Source organism: Thalassophryne amazonica, chromosome 8 (genome assembly GCF_902500255.1).
Source record: "Thalassophryne amazonica chromosome 8, fThaAma1.1, whole genome shotgun sequence".
Lineage (NCBI taxonomy): Eukaryota > Metazoa > Chordata > Actinopteri > Batrachoidiformes > Batrachoididae > Thalassophryne > Thalassophryne amazonica.
The window spans coordinates 54843721-54862734 of record NC_047110.1 but is presented as its reverse complement, the minus strand read 5'-3'; the positions used below and the strand labels follow the sequence as shown (position 1 = coordinate 54862734).

The following is a 19014-nucleotide window of genomic DNA, read 5'->3' as shown; positions in this document are numbered from 1 at the left end:
GCAGGTAGGATTGTCACGACGAAGTGTGCGAGAGAGCAGAGCCAAAATAACCTGTCCTGTCCTCGTAGCTGCCAGGTGCTCAGATAATGGGTTTTTAACAGCCTCGTCCTCACCACAGCCATGCCTGTAAAATCCTTGTTTGTCCTCACAGTACTCTGTACACAAACTGCCCACACTGTTATTGCTAAATTTTGAACTTCCTGAAATTAGCACCACGCTCAGAGATTAGCCTCTAAAAGCCTCTCAGAGCCAGTATTCTCCCTTGATTGTTGAATAACTGGACTCGTACCAAAAAAACATGCTACGCTGCTCATTATTCATCCAGGGTTTAACTCAAATACTGGCCCAAAATGTTTTGAAACCTTTGCAACACCCGTCGTTAGATGTATTGTTCCAGAGTTATCGGAAGACATCACCAGTTTTGCTAAATGTGGCCTCAAAAACTCACCAGCTGTTTTGAAACGATAATGTTTATAAAATTCCATTTGATTTGAAACATATTAAAACACAAAAGACCTAGGAATTACTGTTTTTGAATTTCATATTGAATTTCATATTTAATGGTGACAGCAAAGGCTCTGTCCATGCATGTCACTTGTAATAATGACTGGAGTAACTTAAACTAAAATCGTGTAGAGTCCACAAACACACACTTCCTTACAGGCAAAGAAAGTCTTGCCTGATCTTCTTGGCCTGATAGTTAATATCGTTTGAGCAGATCTCTGTTTTTGGTGATCATTTGGGGAAGAAAAGTGGGACTGAATGAGAAGTCAGGTACTTAACTCCGCAGTGTGGGTGGGAATGCTGCAGGCACAGAGAGAGCTGAAACACTGCCTCAGATGAATAATGGAATTCCAAGATCTGAGCGGAAATGAGCCACACACTTTCATGGCAAATATATTCAAGAGAGTTTCGAAAGTTCTGAATATTTCAGATCAGTGTTTGCAAAGCCAGCACAGCTCGCTCAGACCTTATGGCCATTACCTGGCATGACACTCGCTGCTTGTCTTAGACACTTGATATTGACTTCAGCCTGGGATTTATGCTAAACCAGACAAAGTGCAGGAACCTGGATTATATATCTGTGTGTCTCTTGTTCTGGCGAGTAGAGATTTCCTTTCTAAGCCTTCTTCAAAAATGCAAAATAAAAGCGCAGATCATGGTTTGACACACCAGGTACCCTGTGAAACTGTTTGCTCGAGGCGTGCCAGGAGCAACAGCAGCCTTCCACCTTGTACCAGACTTGTCCTGCACACAAAAGTCAGCTTTCATGTGGACATTTATGCCCAGGGGAGAAACGCCAAGGAAGCTGACTGCTCACTTTTATTTTTCAGCATCAGTTTACGTTTTTTTCTAAACACAAGGAATGCTGCCGAGCGCTCCGGCACAGAAATGGATACTTAGAATCTGTTCACTTGTCAGGGAAACAGGGGGTCATGGGGAAAGTGTTTCATGGCAACTTTTCACTGGGGAGAAGGACGAGGGCAACGGACAGCCTTTTCCAAAAGCATAATCAAATACAGGGAGAAACTGTGGAACTACTGTGGAACTCTAAAGTTGTTGTTTTCTTCGAATGGAGAATCACCGGGAGCAACAAAACGTCCATGGCACTTGCCTTGATGAAAATTTACCGTCAAACTTCCAGTTATTAAAATTAGCAGTGGGTCTGTTTTTGACATTATCTGTGACTGGAGAAACAATGAACCATTGTTGTTGTACGCAGTCTCTCCAGTCACAGCCTATGATCCTTGTAAAGTGCGTTTTATGCTTGTAATATTTGAGAGGCAGATATAAGGCAGATGTGCTATAATGTTGTAATTTTGACAGTCCAAAGCACTGTGACACTTTTGGGAGGGTGAATCATACAGTATACAAATAATGAACATTTATGAGTTCAATGGCACAAATATTTCAAACATTCCAGCTTTCACCGAATTAAATATTCATTCCATTGAAAGAATGAAAAAAAGTCCATTACTTGTTTCATATAAAGGTGAAAATAGATCCTTGTCATTTTATATTTTATTAATTTGTATAAACAACAGAAAAGGGACTTCCATTTTGGTGTGCATCGCTGCTGCTTTGACATCAACAGCCAACCCAACTTTAAATAGGAGTCCAAAATTGTTCTCATTCAACTTGGAAAACAGTTAGTTCAAAGGAAATTCGGATGATGTCGTCCGGATGCCGTGCACTGACTTTGTGTACTTTAAAAAAAAAAGGACTGTGTACTTTCTCAGTCCAGCGAAAAATCAAGTGAGAAATTTGTCCAGCTTTTCATCCTAACTTCATCCTCTTCATGCTTCCAGATTGCTAGGATAGTGGATTTGTTTTTTGTTTTTTTATTGTATAGAAGAATTAGCAGCATCAATTAGCTCCTTCAAACAGTCTGCAAAAAACCCACCACATTTAGCTAAACGCCGCCCCTGGTAGTGTGAGTATGCATGGTGGTTGGCGTGTGCAATAGCATATTTCATATAGCACCAAAATTGGACGCTAAAAGAAGTATTGCACGGTAAACGAAACACAATGGCAAATGGTCTGAATAATCATGTCATGTGACATACAACCTACCAGTCAATGACAAGGATCCACTCAGCCGTTATATAATACCTCCTAGATGATGTTTTGGTGATGCTGATATTTTTGCAGGAGAAGGAAGTCCACGTGTTGGTGTATGGTTGTGAGACATGCACACCCTAATCATCTGGATGTTTTGAGTACCAATTTTGGGCAAGTGTTGCATTTCTCTGGGCATGAACCAGCTACCTTAGTATTGAGAACCCCAGCAATTTGAGAAGGCCAAGGTGATGTTTGTGTTTTACCTGGCTGCAGCAGATATATGTCTACTTTTGAGAAGGGGAGATGGACCGATTGCAGAGGATAGAGCGCTACCATTCATGGCTGTCTGTTACAAAACATGTAACAGACAGCACTAAAATCTTTGATTTCAGACTTACAAATATTTCTAACTGTTAAGCTTTATTCACTATGCCCGCAAAAATATGTTAGTGGTCTAAAAGTTATCGGAACTAAATTTATCAGAATCTAATTGGTCCGCTGATGGTTTTCAAAGTTATCTGGAAAGCTAATCCACTAATAAAGATATTAGCTTCAATAATTAGTGGTTTGCAGATTATCGGAACTGTGCCCACCACTGGTCATCACCTTGCACATGCACATAAACATGGAGTACAGCGACCACGTACTATGACACATCCTTTCTGCCAACATGTAACATTTCTCAAGTGGTAATAACCTGCTCCACAGCACTTGCCAACAGTGATACATTTTAGTTCTTTGACTTTACTTTTGTTGTTGTTTATCATGACAAATACGCTGACTTGTGCTCACCCCGATGGCCAACATAAGTCACTTGCAAGCAGGAATATGAACTGTCAGGACAAAAAGATCAGATCATACAAACAAAAAAAAAGCCAACTGAGCCACAAGGACTACAGTGTGAATGAAGTTGGAAAGCAGATGTTGGCACATTGGGACAGGCAGAGAAAAGACAGACTTCCTGCTGCGCAATAGATGCTACAGCTAGCTGTCTAAAAAGGTAGCATCTCATGTGGCTGGTCTTTGTCTCCTGGCTCTGACAGCCCTTCTTCCTTTCTGTTTCTTTGTAATTTTTATTTGGGACAGAGGCTTTTAAGCTGCCATGTTCCCCCGCTCGTTGTACCGTTTATCCTGGTAGTCATCACAGAGCATGGCGCCGGCACACGTCAGGCCGCTCTGGCAGTAGAAGAGGAAGTGATCTCTAAACTGTGTGGTCCATCACAAGGAAATGGATACACTGAGGCTTCCAAGGAAAAAGTCTCACTTTTTTCTCTCCTCCATCTATAACATTTTATGGCAAACACCTACATGGTTGATCTCCTCAACAGAGACTTTTAAGGGAATGTTTCTGTCTCTTCAATTGAGAATATAAAGCATCTCCACCCCTCGACTTTACTCCCTTAATCATTAAGGGGGAAGGGTGTCTACAACTAGTCCAGTGTGAGGGGTGTTGTGTAGACAGTAACATACTTAAAAACCCCTATTTAGCCGTCCTCATGGCTCTTTGACGTCATTTAATGGAGGAAAGGCTGTCTTAAGTAAACGGACAAAAAATGAGAAGCCTCTCTCACAGCTTATAGTTGTCATTTGGTTAAGCCCGAGCTCTGTAAACATCAGGGGGAGAAAAAAAAATCAGAGATGATCCTCTCTGCTCAAACACAGCACAAGCATTTCTACAGAACAATATGTGCTGTAAACACTGCATGAAGAATTACTTCAAATTGTATACTGCTAAAGTTACTAATTACCTGCTGCATCATGTTAAACTAACATAATGTTATTTCTTTGTTACTTTCAAAAGGCCTCAATGTTAAATTTACAAGAGAAAATAAATGTCACTATGACTTCCTGGGGTCTTTTTTTTAAGGCAGCAGAACAACACTGGATAACTTTACATTTCCATAAACTGTAAGAGCCTCAGTCACACTGAAAATGTGAAATTTGAGCCAAAAAAGAGCGTAATTTGTGACACCTATATTTATTAGTTTCTTTCAAAGAGTGTATCTATTATGGCCCCTTCACACATAACACAAAGTTGGGTGAATGAGGCCAAAACTGGCCAAAAAAGGGTGGATTGGCGAACCTCAAAACAATTCCAGCCGCTGCCGGGAGGGACAGATACTCGGACAGCCATGTACGGATGCCGTACGAACCCATGGCAAGGGTTTTGTGCACGCGCACGAAAACAGTGCGAACACGTGAGAAGTGTCATACCACATCACACTCTCACAGCAGCGGAAGCAATTAAATATTGTACAAATGTACATAAATCAAAGAAAATGTGTAAGGACCAAATAATGAGAGACTATAGAACATTATAAGAACAATGAACTTACTGTTTAAATGTAAGACAATGGTAATGATGTGCAATTGATGCTTGATGACTTGACAGTCTGTGTTGGAATTGAGGAAACAAATGGGTTTGGTCTGTCTGTTAAAATATTTAATTCCTGTTATAAAGAGCAGATAATGCAAGAGTTATTGTCGTTCTGTTCCTTTATGTTCATGATCCATGGCCATGGACGTAAACAAGGAATTAATTAACTGACAAGAATGAATTGATGTGCTCACATCATGAACACATCATCCAGCCACACGTGTCCGCGCGTCCAGCTGTCTCTGCCAGTAGGCATGTGGCGCACCATACAACACTGCGCCATGTGGACTATAAATCACGTGGTGGACGTGGCATTTGCCTTGCTAGCTAGGCGATCACATGATCAGGCAAATATTACCACATGGGGTGAAGGTGTCTGCAGTGTGCACTGAGACGCAACTGATCATGTTCCAAAGGTGATATGTGTTTTTATTTTTCACTATATCATGAGAGTCTGCCGACACATGTACATTGCAGTGACGGTTGAGACATGATGTTCTTCATGACACGATATGTGTTCTCCAGCTGTGAGTAATGATGACACAGTGACATGATGACTGTCTCGCTGGCGACACACCCACCTGTCCGGCACAGCAAAGTGCTCACATCAGTGGGCTCACGGCTCCAGTATGGGGGGCAAATGAGCTGCCCACACTGACAGACAGGCTGTCACATGATGGACAAACCATGTGGATATTGCAATCGTGTGTCACGTGAGGCACAACGGGCCAGTGAGCCCTTTTTATTTTTCACCATGTCATGTGAGCCTGCTGACACATGTGCATCGCAGTGGCGTGTTGAGAGGTGATGTTCTTCATGGCATGATGTGTTCTCCAGCTTTGAGTAGTGATGACAGTGGTCAGCTGCAACATGATTATCTCCTTGGTGAATGCACGTGTGATCATCTGATGGCTTCAGTCCATACACGTACGCTGACATAATCTGATTGCATCGGTGGGCACACCTGGGCCATGATAGTCAGCAATTGCGTGTCACGTGGCATGCCTGTCCAGTTGGATGGCACTGTGACACGCAGCTGGAGCAGCTGATTTTTTATTTTTATCTCTGTCGTGGTGGTGTGGGCATGCTGCTGGCCAGCGATTCCATCTCCAGCAGGACATGCTTGATAGGGTATGGTAGGTGTTCCACAGCTGTCAGCTGTTCCATCATGGACATGACAGCCATCCAGATGTGTGCACTACACTAGACAGCGATCGCACTGCACTCTGGCCACCTTTCGAGCCTTCGCCACTTCAGCCGAACTTCGACAATGTTGGATCATGGTGTGGGAGGGACGACACACTCACACGGCATTCGTGTTGCTGGGGGAGGAATGACACACTCGCTTTCCATTTGTGTTGTTTGGGGTGGACACGAAGCACTTACCGCCCTTTGAGCTTTCACCACCTGGACTGCAGCTCAAAAGTGGTGTCCTGTGCTCTACATTTGTGCTGGCCACATGAATGGCCCCGCATTTTCTAGGTGCCAAGTGACTGCGGTTGGATGTTCAGGGGTGGCACCTCGATTCTGGCCAAACATGGCTCAAATGGCCATTCTGCACCATTCGCCTTCATTCAGCTGCTGGTGTGAAGGCTAGCACATTCACTATATTCGGCCAGGGTGCAATGTGGCCGATCATTTCATGCAGCCCCTTGGAATGGTCCGACCTGCATACGACATGCTGTACAAATGTTGCGACCACAGTCTGATGTACATGTGATTTCAGAGGGTTTTTTTTTTTTATTACATTTGCAAAAATAAAAAAAACTTTTCTCATGTCATTATGGGGTGTTGTGAGCAGAATTTTGAAGGAAAAAAAAACAATTTACTCCATTTTTAAATAATGCTGTAACATAAAATGTTGAAAAAGTGAAGTGTTGTCAATACTTTCTGAATGCGCTGTAATTACCTTGTTTTTCTAATTTACCTTGTTTATTGTAAACACAAAATAATTATTTTGGAGGTATGTTATTATCCAGTTCAAATGAATTATGGCATAGTAACAAGATATGTACCAGATATTAGTCTTATAGAATGTGCACAAGATAATTGTCTTGTGGGAACAAATTATCTTACATTCACGCACACGCAAGATATACATGTTTTGGGAACACGTTCATATCTTAAGATAATTTTATGTTGGGAACCAATTAGTTTGTATACACAAGATATTCACCTGTAAAATAGTATTTTACAAATTTATATTGTGGGAACAAGTTACAATTTTGTGGAGCCAACGTTGTGGATTGTTTTTTTGTTGTTGTTTTTTTAGGAGAGTGGGGGTGAGATATTATAATTTCAGAAACACCATCAGTGTAAAAGTGGATTGTGTAGTTGGGTTTGATCAGTATTTGCATTTGTGCATCTTAGGTTTCACTGATGCTATTTTTAATATGTACGAGGTCTGTGAGAAAAGTATCCGACCTTATTATTTTTTTTAAAAACCATATGTAGAGAAGCTTGAATCTTTGACTGGACTGGGTTGCTTGACGCGAGGACGTTTCGCTTCAAATCGCAGAAGCTTCCTCAGCTAAAATTCTTGCTCTGGTGGTCTGACTTCTGTCTTGACTCTTGTAGAGAAGAATAAGTTCAGCCAGCGTGCCCGCCACAGGAAAAACACCTCCGTTGGAAGCCTTAAGGACAAGTTGGAACATGCTCTGCTGTTAAACAATTTCTCAGATACTCACTCAACTGAAAGCCACCAAAAGCCGCCTGGATTTTACAAATTGTTAAAACACGGAGGTGTTTTTTCTGTAGCGGGCGCGCCGACGCGCCAATCCGTTCGCACGTCTTTCATTAAAAAAATCTCCTTTAACAGTGGAATGTCCAGATAAACTGCTGATTCTGACCTCTTCTGAAAGTTCTCTGTTCTCTCACGACGTCCTGGGTCAACAGAGGCTTAAATTTGGAGGTTTTCAGCTTGAAACAGGATGACGACGTCGCCTCGGAGCGCTGCGCAACGTCCCGCTCCGTGGGAAGTCCTTACAGCGATAGAAACAATCCAAAATCTCTCATCAGCTGTTAAAATTTACACCGAAAACCAGCTGAATTTCTCGAATGATGTCCACTCAGATGTGCCTCACAGTTTTGGAAAAAATTTTGATGAAGCACAGCGCCAGTCTCTCAGCAACTTCTCAGACAATGAAAATCCGACGAGGGGTCTGGACCACTCCTCCCACAAGGCATGCTCACAGGCGAATGACGTCACCGACAGGCGTGAAAAAACTCACGCATGCGCATGAGGGTTCAAGCTTGGCTGATGTAATCACACGTGATTCAAATCCATATAGTTTTTGAAAAATAAAACTGTCAGTTTCTTTTCTAATAGACCTTGTATGTGTGTCACAGGCTTGTATATCAATAATGCTTGCAAAATACAAATAGTACACTGAATTTTTAAATATTAAACTGCATTAATGGTTAAATAATTTACCAAAGTCATCTTCAGTCCATTCAAAATTTTGTCCCTCGTGCAGAAAAAAAAAATCTGGAATGAAATATTCACTGAAAGTATTGAATTAATTATCCACAGTGGTGATGGGACTTGCTGAGGCCTGTCCTATCCCTGTGGTGTCAGATTAATGTTTTAATGACTTCCAAAGGCCCACATCATTTCCTGCCTGTGCTTCCTGACACTTCCCAGTCGGTTTTAGTCTTGGACTTTCCCGATGGCACTCCAATTCACTTGGCTTTAAGTGGATCACTCTCTTGGGAGGGGGCCGACATGTAGTCAGAGATGTAAAATCCAAGGAGCTGAAGCTCTCAGTCAGACAGAACCAAAGAGTTGTGGCGTTGATACTGAACAGAAAAATCCAGAAGTGATTCTTAAGCACATGCACACACATGCGCGCGCACACACACACACACACACACACACACACACACACACACACACACACACACACAGAGCGTGTGCTCAACCCTCAACGTCTTTTGCATCAGCAACCAGCTAATCCTCTGGACTTGCTAACATCCACCCTTTTCAGGTTTCAAATCCCGCAAAACGTTCGGAGAGGTTGCCGCGGTGCGAGATCTCAGTAACATTAAGAACTGCATTGAGATGCTCTGATCACGCTGCACACAGACAATACCATTAACATTGCAACATAAAACTATTTTTATATTGTGCCTAAAACTCTCATGAATATATTCTCTGGGTTTTAAAATGTTGTTATTGCATTTGTTTTATGTAAACGTGAGAATCACAGGCTGTCTCTCTGTTATTTTCAAAGGGAGTTACTGTGAGCTACACTTGCCGCCTGATCATGTCATTCTGGGGGAAAGTGAAGTTTGCTCTTTAACGTCTTGATTATTGTTCTTTACAACACTGTTTGTCCTCTTTGTTCCAGACTGTCTGAAATTCGGTTTGCGTTTATTAAATTCCACGCAGATTAAACATAGGAGACACGGATTATTTGTTATAATTGTTTTAGCAAGTTTTCAGGGTATCATGCATGTAGTCTCTTATTAACGTGATGAAAAGCATAAAAAATTACATTTTTGTAGTATAATATTCATTTACAACTGTCATCGTGGATTCTCTATGTTGTTTGACTGCAACGACTCTCTGGTGCGCAAGGGATTATGGGATACCTGAAAACCCTGAATTCAAGAGTTCATGACTGTATCAGCACATAACCATGAACTGTGCGCAACAAACACAGCTACATTTAGCTTGTGTATGAGAGCAACGGCTGAGTGGATCCTTGTCATTTGATTGGTGCTTTGTATGTTACCTGATATGGATTATTCGTCCCATTTTGTTGTGTTGCATTTAGAGTGCAGTTTAATTCCATTCAGCCTGCAGATTTGGTTCCATACCTTTGAAAACCCCTCCCACTCATGCGGGCTTTGTTTAGCTAAACATGTGGGGTTTGTTTTGCTGATGGATGACAATTTGGAGGAGCTAATTGGCAGTGCTAGGTCTCCGCACACATAAAACAAATCCACTGAGTTATAAGCCATCTGGAGGCACGAAAAGCTGTTAGAAGGAAGTTAGAATGAAAAACTGGACTAATTTCTGACAAAAAAATTTTTTGCTTATTTTTGGACTCCTATTTAAAGTTTGTGTTGGATTGTTGATGTCAGAACAGCAGTGATGCACCAAAGCTGGACAAATTTCTGGTGTGATTTTTGCTGGAGTGAGGAGGTACACAAAGTCTTTTTTTTTTTTTTTGGAAGCACACAAAGTCAGTGCAGTGACGCACCAAAATGTACACTCAACAAAAAAATAAACACAACACTTTTGGTTTTGCTCCCATTTTGTATGAGATGAACTCAAAGATCTAAAACTTTTTCCACATACACAATATCACCATTTCCCTCAAATATTGTTCACAAACCAGTCTAAATCTGTGATAGTGAGCACTTCTCCTTTGCTGAGATAATCCATCCCACCTCACAGGTGTGCCATACCAAGATGCTGATTAGACACCATGATTAGTGCACAGGTGTGCCTTAGACTGCCCACAATAAAAGGCCACTCTGAAAGGTGCAGTTTTATCACACAGCACAATGCCACAGATGTCGCAAGATTTGAGGGAGCATGCAATTGGCATGCTGACAGCAGGAATGTCAACCAGAGCTGTTGCTCATGTTTTGAATGTTCATGTCTCTACCATAAGCCGTCTCCAAAGTCGTTTCAGAGAATTTGGCAGTACATCCAACCAGCCTCACAACCGCAGACCACGTGTAACCACACCAGCCCAGGACCTCCACATCCAGCATGTTCACCTCCAAGATCGTCTGAGACCAGCCACTTGGACAGCTGTTGGAACAATCGGTTTGCATAACCAAAGAATTTCTGCACAAACTGTCAGAAACCGTCTCAGGGAAGCTCATCTGCATGCACGTCGTCCTCATCGGGGTCTCAACCTGACTCCAGTTCGTTGTCGTAACCGACTTGAGTGGGCAAATGCTCACATTCGCTGGCGTTTGGCACGTTGGAGAGGTGTTCTCTTCACGGATGATGCGAAGGAGATGTGTTGCACTGCATGAGGCAAATGGTGGTCACACCAGATACTGACTGGTATCCCCCCCCCAATAAAACAAAACTGCACCTTTCAGAGTAGCCTTTTATTGTGGGCAGTCTAAGGCACACCTGTGCACCAATCATGGTGTCTTATCAGCATCTTGGTATGGCACACCTGTGAGGTGGGATGGATTATCACAGCAAAGGAGAAGTGCTCACTATCACAGATTTAGACTGGTTTGTGAACAATATTTGAGGGAAATGGTGATATTGTGTATGTGGAAAAAGTTTTAGATCTTTGAGTTCATCTCATACAAAATGGGAGCAAAACCAAAAGTGTTGCGTTTATATTTTTGTTGAGTGTAAGTCCCTTTTCTGTTGCTTGTAAATTAATAATATAATATCTAATGACAAGGATCTATTTTAGCCATTATATAAAACAAATAATGAATGTTTTTACTTTCATTCAATGATACGCCAAGTTGAATGGTATGTTCCAGCTTTCACTTCAAAAAATATTCATACCATTGAACTCATAATCAATCAATCAATCAATCAATTTTTTTATATATCGCCAAATCACAACAAACAGTTGCCCCAAGGCGCTTTATATTGTAAGGCAAGGCCATACAATAATTATGTAAAACCCCAACGGTCAAAACGACCCCCTGTGAGCAAGCACTTGGCTACAGTGGGAAGGAAAAACTCCCTTTTAACAGGAAGAAACCTCCAGCAGAACCAGGCTCAGGGAGGGGCAGTCTTCTGCTGGGACTGGTTGGGGCTGAGGGAGAGAACCAGGAAAAAGACATGCTGTGGAGGGGAGCAGAGATCGATCACTAATGATTAAATGCAGAGTGGTGCATACAGAGCAAAAAGAGAAAGAAACAGTGCATCATGGGAACCCCCCAGCAGTCTACGTCTATAGCAGCATAACTAAGGGATGGTTCAGGGTCACCTGATCCAGCCCTAACTATAAGCTTTAGCAAAAAGGAAAGTTTTAAGCCTAATCTTAAAAGTAGAGAGGGTGTCTGTCTCCCTGATCTGAATTGGGAGCTGGTTCCACAGGAGAGGAGCCTGAAAGCTGAAGGCTCTGCCTCCCATTCTACTCTTACAAACCCTAGGAACTACAAGTAAGCCTGCAGTCTGAGAGCGAAGCGCTCTATTGGGGTGATATGGTACTACGAGGGTCCCTAAGATAAGATGGGACCTGATTATTCAAAACCTTATAAGTAAGAAGAAGAATTTTAAATTCTATTCTAGAATTAACAGGAAGCCAATGAAGAGAGGCCAATATGGGTGAGATATGCTCTCTCCTTCTAGTCCCCGTCAGTACTCTAGCTGCAGCATTTTGAATTAACTGAAGGCTTTTTAGGGAACTTTTAGGACAACCTGATAATAATGAATTACAATAGTCCAGCCTAGAGGAAATAAATGCATGAATTAGTTTTTCAGCATCACTCTGAGACAAGACCTTTCTGATTTTAGAGATATTGCGTAAATGCAAAAAAGCAGTCCTACATATTTGTTTAATATGCGCTTTGAATGACATATCCTGATCAAAAATGACTCCAAGATTTCGCACAGTATTACTAGAGGTCAGGGTAATGCCATCCAGAGTAAGGATCTGGTTAGACACCATGTTTCTAAGATTTGTGGGGCCAAGTACAATAACTTCAGTTTTATCTGAGTTTAAAAGCAGGAAATTAGAGGTCATCCATGTCTTTATGTCTGTAAGACAATCCTGCAGTTTAGCTAATTGGTGTGTGTCCTCTGGCTTCATGGATAGATAAAGCTGGGTATCATCTGCGTAACAATGAAAATTTAAGCAATACCGTCTAATAATACTGCCTAAGGGAAGCTTGTATAAAGTGAATAAAATTGGTCCTAGCACAGAACCTTGTGGAACTCCATAATTAACTTTAGTCTGTGAAGAAGATTCCCCATTTACATCAACAAATTGTAATCTATTAGACAAATATGATTCAAACCACCGCAGCGCAGTGCCTTTAATACCTATGGCATGCTCTAATCTCTGTAATAAAATTTTATGGTCAACAGTATCAAAAGCAGCACTGAGGTCTAACAGAACAAGCACAGAGATGAGTCCACTGTCCGAGGCCATAAGAAGATCATTTGTAACCTTCACTAATGCTGTTTCTGTACTATGATGAATTCTAAAACCTGACTGAAACTCTTCAAATAGACCATTCCTCTGCAGATGATCAGTTAGCTGTTTTACAACTACCCTTTCAAGAATTTTTGAGAGAAAAGGAAGGTTGGAGATTGGCCTATAATTAGCTAAGATAGCTGGGTCAAGTGATGGCTTTTTAAGTAATGGTTTAATTACTGCCACCTTAAAAGCCTGTGGTACATAGCCAACTAACAAAGATAGATTGATCATATTTAAGATCGAAGCATTAAATAATGGTAGGGCTTCCTTGAGCAGCCTGGTAGGAATGGGGTCTAATAAACATGTTGATGGTTTGGATGAAGTAACTAATGAAAATAACTCAGACAGAACAATCGGAGAGAAAGAGTCTAACCAAATACCGGCATCACTGAAAGCAGCCAAAGATAACGATACGTCTTTGGGATGGTTATGAGTAATTTTTTCTCTAATAGTTAAAATTTTGTTAGCAAAGAAAGTCATGAAGTCATTACTAGTTAAAGTTAATGGAATACTCAGCTCAATAGAGCTCTGACTCTTTGTCAGCCTGGCTACAGTGCTGAAAAGAAACCTGGGGTTGTTCTTATTTTCTTCAATTAGTGATGAGTAGAAAGATGTCCTAGCTTTACGGAGGGCTTTTTTATAGAGCAACAGACTCTTTTTCCAGGCTAAGTGAAGATCTTCTAAATTAGTGAGACGCCATTTCCTCTCCAACTTACGGGTTATCTGCTTTAAGCTACGAGTTTGTGAGTTATACCACAGAGTCAGACACTTCTGATTTAAAGCTCTCTTTTTCAGAGGAGCTACAGCATCCAAAGTTGTCTTCAATGAGGATGTAAAACTATTGACGAGATACTCTATCTCCCTTACAGAGTTTAGGTAGCTACTCTGCACTGTGTTGGTATATGGCATTAGAGAACATAAGAAGGAATCATATCCTTAAACCTAGTTACAGCGCTTTCTGAAAGACTTCTAGTGTAATGAAACTTATTCCCCACTGCTGGGTAGTCCATCAGAGCAAATGTAAATGTTATTAAGAAATGATCAGACAGAAGGGAGTTTTCAGGGAATACTGTTAAGTCTTCTATTTCCATACCATAAGTCAGAACAAGATCTAAGATATGATTAAAGTGGTGGGTGGACTCATTTACTTTTTGAGCAAAGCCAATAGAGTCTAATAATAGATTAAATGCAGTGTTGAGGCTGTCATTCTCAGCATCTGTGTGGATGTTAAAATCACCCACTATAATTATCTTATCTGAGCTAAGCACTAAGTCAGACAAAAGGTCTGAAAATTCACAGAGAAACTCACAGTAATGACCAGGTGGACGATAGATAATAACAAATAAAACTGGTTTTTGGGACTTCCAATTTGGATGGACAAGACTAAGAGACAAGCTTTCAAATGAATTAAAGCTCTGTCTGGGTTTTTGATTAATTAATAAGCTGGAATGGAAGATTGCTGCTAATCCTCTGCCTCAGCCCGTGCTACGAGCATTCTGACAGTTAGTGTGACTCGGGGGTGTTGACTCATTTAAACTAACATATTCATCCTGCTGTAACCAGGTTTCTGTTAGGCAGAATAAATCAATATGTTGATCAATTATTATATCATTTACTAACAGGGACTTAGAAGAGAGAGACCTAATGTTTAACAGACCACATTTAACTGTTTAGTCTGTGGTGCAGTTGAAGGTGCTATATTATTTTTTCTTTTTGAATTTTTATGCTTAAATAGATTTTTGCTGGTTATTGGTGGTCTGGGAGCAGACACCGTCTCTACGGGGATGGGGTAATGAGGGGATGGCAGGGGAGAGAAGCTGCAGAGAGGTGTGTAAGACTACAACTCTGCTTCCTGGTCCCAACCCTGGACAGTCACGGTTTGGAGGATTTAAGAAAATTGGCCAGATTTCTAGAAATGAGAGCTGCTCCATCCAAAGTGGGATGGATGCCGTCTCTCCTAACAAGACCAGGTTTTCCCCAGAAGCTTTGCCAATTATCTATGAAGCCCACCTCATTTTTTGGACACCACTCAGACAGCCAGCAATTCAAGGAGAACATGCGGCTAAACATGTCACTCCCGGTCCGATTGGGGAGGGGCCCAGAGAAAACTTCAGAGTCCGACATTGTTTTTGCAAAGTTACACACCGATTAACATGCATTATTTGTATAATATGTGTAGTTGAGGGCAGCATGTCTGGCTGATTTGGCCACAACACCTTCTGGGAAGAATACATCCAGAATGTGGAAGGGTTTTTTTGTTTGTTTGTTTGTTTGTTTGTTTGTTTTTGGAGGAGGATGGGGTGGGGGGGTTTGTTTGTTTTTGTTTTTTCCTTTGTTTCTCATTTTGTTTTGATTGTTGGTTTTTGATCACTTTGATTTTGTAATCATGATTAAAGGAATCAGGGTAAAGATGAAAGGCAGAATCATGGGCTGTTGAGCTATGCATTCTGTCTACCTTTCTAATTTATGAATGTAGCATATAACTTTCTCCATGAAGGGTACTGACAACATCTTGAGGTGGAAAAAGTTACATTTAACCATAAAAAAGAAAAGTACTGAAAAACTAAGAGCAGAGCTCAGAATGCAGGAGCTTTCTCTGTGAGTTCAAGAACAGGATTGTTGATACTGTTTTACTTTCAGCACAGGATAATGGGGGATGTAGTTTTGCCTGCCTCCTGCCTCCACTCTTAAAGCTCTGAGATCTTCTTCACTATCCTGCTCTTATGGCCCCTTCACACATAACACAAAGTTGGGCAAAAGAAGCAGGAACTGGCCGACAACGCCCGAAAAAAAAAATAAAAACAAGTTGGGGAGAGTAAAAAATTTCACCTGCTGTTGGGAGGGACACACAGGACAGGTGTGAACAATAACGCAGCGATGGTTTCGTGCACTCTCGTGGCGTGCATACAAGCACAGTGCGAGCACATGGAGAGTCACGCCCGCACAGCAGCGGCGCAATGAGATGCTGGACATATATACAGAAATTTGTCTCATCTCAACTCTTGTTTAGTGTGAGCAATCAGTCTGGGCCTTTGACGTGCACAGGCGGCTGATGTGGGGATGCACTGTGGAGAGGAGCAAACGAAGATCGTCCTCTACTTTCTTCTTTGTTGGTTGCCCCAAACTCTGTTTTCTCATTGGTAGATTTACGGACTAAAAATGTGTCCATTTTGCTCCTGGCATGTTAGTTAATGTTTTCTTTTTCCTTTTTTCTCCCCTTCTTTTGTTGGTTAACAGTGTTTACAGTTATTTTTTGTGCGCTCTCCCCCACCTGAAGAACTCTGGTGCCCCCCAGGGGGAGCACACCTCACAGTTTGAAAGTCACTGTTTTAGAATGTAGTTTTGGAATTCAGAAGGACATCTGGCATTTAGAAAGAAAAAAAAAAGAAGGAAGAAGGTGCCAAATCAATATGTGGATCCATAACATGAGTGAGAGCAGCTAAAAGAAAGAAAGAAAAGTTTGACAATATTCCACACTGCTACCGCACCAATCTGTCTTCAGGGCCAAATCTCAAAGGAAAGCTTTCCAGCTGGCCTGATTCTATGCAGTAATCAACAAAGGAATCTGTTTGGTTAGCAATGTACAATTAGATGGTTTTAAGAGCTTTAGTTAGCATTTTGTAAAAGTCTGGATTTATAGCCGTGAACATGAATGACGTCAGCACAGAAAAGAAACGGATGTGAACTAGTTTCCAGAAAGCAGCTCAGAAGAGGAATGTTGTCGCTTGTAGGTTATCTTTTTAATCTTTGCTGTCAACCCTGTTGGTGCTTTGTGCAGCACAGTGACACTGACCTCTAATGTGTTTTAATTACAGAATTTTGCAAAACAAAATAAAATGATGATAAAATCAAATGATTGTGCTGCTCGTGATCCAATTAATCTGGTGTTGAAATACAAATGGATGATTGATGAATTAATATCTTAGTGTACTGGAAAACTGGTCTTATTTTAAAATAAAGGTGAACTGAGAAGAAAGTGTTTGACATATTACCACAGTTTACAGAGAAATAAGTGTTTTATTGCACCTGAAGAGGAGTTAATACAACAATCAGGGACATGTCAGACCTAAAGCATACCTGACTACCATATTTTGTGGAGTATACGTAAGTCGTGCTTTTTGTTGTTGTTGTTGTTTTAACTAGTTTCAGAGGTCCTGCAACTTATAAACAGGTGCAGCTTATATACGGAAAAAAAATCATGACTCATGACCATGAATTTTCTTTACACTTCAATCAATCAATTTTTTTATATAGCGCCAAATCACAACAAACAGTTGCCCCAAGGCGCTTTATATTGTAAGGCAAGGCCATACAATAATTATGTAAAACCCCAACGGTCAAAACGACCCCCTGTGAGCAAGCACTTGGCTACAGTGGGAAGGAAAAACTCCCTTTTAACAGGAAGAAACCTCCAGCAGAACCAGGCTCAGGGAGGGGCAGTCTTCTGCTGGGACTGGTTGGGGCTGAGGGAGAGAACCAGGAAAAAGACATGCTGTGGAGGGGAGCAGAGATCGATCACTAATGATTAAATGCAGAGTGGTGCATACAGAGCAAAAAGAGAAAGAAACAATGCATCATGGGAACCCCCCAGCAGTCTACGTCTATAGCAGCATAACTAAGGGATGGTTCAGGGTCACCTGATCCAGCCCTAACTATAAGCTTTAGCAAAAAGGAAAGTTTTAAGCCTAATCTTAAAAGTAGAAAAAAAAAAAGCATTATTTCAGCATTGTCTTGCTGAAATAAGCAGGGACGTCCCTGAAAAAGACGTTGCTTGGATGGCAGCATATGTTGCTCCAAAACCTGGATGTACCTTTTGATGGTGCCATCACAGATGTGTAAGTTGCCCATGTTATGGGCACTTGAAATGAGAAACACAGTTTAAAAAAATTAATTAGGTGGTAACTTCTTAACAGGCCTTGATTACTTTCAGCACGCGTCAGGTCACACTTAAAGCATTCTTTAAATGAGCGATCATGATGGTGTTACTATTTTGAGCTTTTCTCCATGTTGGGCTCCAGATAAAATACAGTTAGCAGTCATGCTCACTTCAAGCAAATAAATATGAATAAACATCTTTATTGAATAGCAAACAGTGCTGTCGAATGACACAAAAACTGTGCCGTAGAAACATTTGTGTGTATGTGTGTGCAGTGTGCTGTTACAGCGCAAAGGAATAGACATTCATGTGTCTGCGTTATGGTACAAATAACGGCGCAGCAGAGGCTGTGAGCTGATTTAAAACTGAACTTACCATAAGTTTGCGTTTGACTTGTCGGTCACTTTCAGAAATGTTCCACGTAGAAAGTAATCCACAAGAGGTCAGTGATGTGCTCAAAAAGTCCATTTGATAAGCCACTGTTAAATGAGGAAGAGGAAAAGTCCCAAATAGCTGACTGAGCTCTGGAAAGAGAATCAAATAAAACAGTCTGTCATGGTTTGACTTTTGTTGTTTTGTGTTTTGTTTTCTCTGTTGTGTATAGTTATTTTTGTTTCATGTGAGTTCTCTTTCTGGTCTTTTACTGGAAGACCACAGTTTAAATGAAGATGGACTCTGTTATGGTTAGAACCACAAGAAGATGAGGATTGGACCCCAGGATGCAGATAGCCAGACACAATAATAGGCACGTGACAAACCACATGGTTTAATGTTCCATTGAAAAATGCACAGTATCATGAATCCCCACGGTGGCCAAATCCAAAATGCAGTCAAGACTGATGAGGTGACAAAAAACAAAATGCGACTGTCAAAAGGTAGCAGTGAGATTGTAAAACAAAACTCTTTTAAGTGGCAAAATTCAAAAGGCAGTAAAGACTAGCCATGTGACAAAACTGATGATAAAAACCAACTGTCAAATGGTGACTTACAGCAGAGTGGATACAGGAGCCAAAACAGTTGAGACATGGATCAAGAGCTAACTGGGAAACATTTAAACG

General features: G+C 41.2%; 1 long non-coding RNA gene across 1 annotated transcript in view; it reads left to right on the top strand.

Moving 5' to 3' along the window:
* Positions 1-19014, top strand: part of LOC117515094 — a 29860-nt gene that overhangs the window by 5330 nt on the left and 5516 nt on the right. The window contains exon 2 of the long non-coding RNA XR_004562046.1: positions 11138-11147. This is a non-coding gene — a long non-coding RNA (uncharacterized LOC117515094). The remainder of the gene's footprint in view (positions 1-11137; positions 11148-19014) is intronic.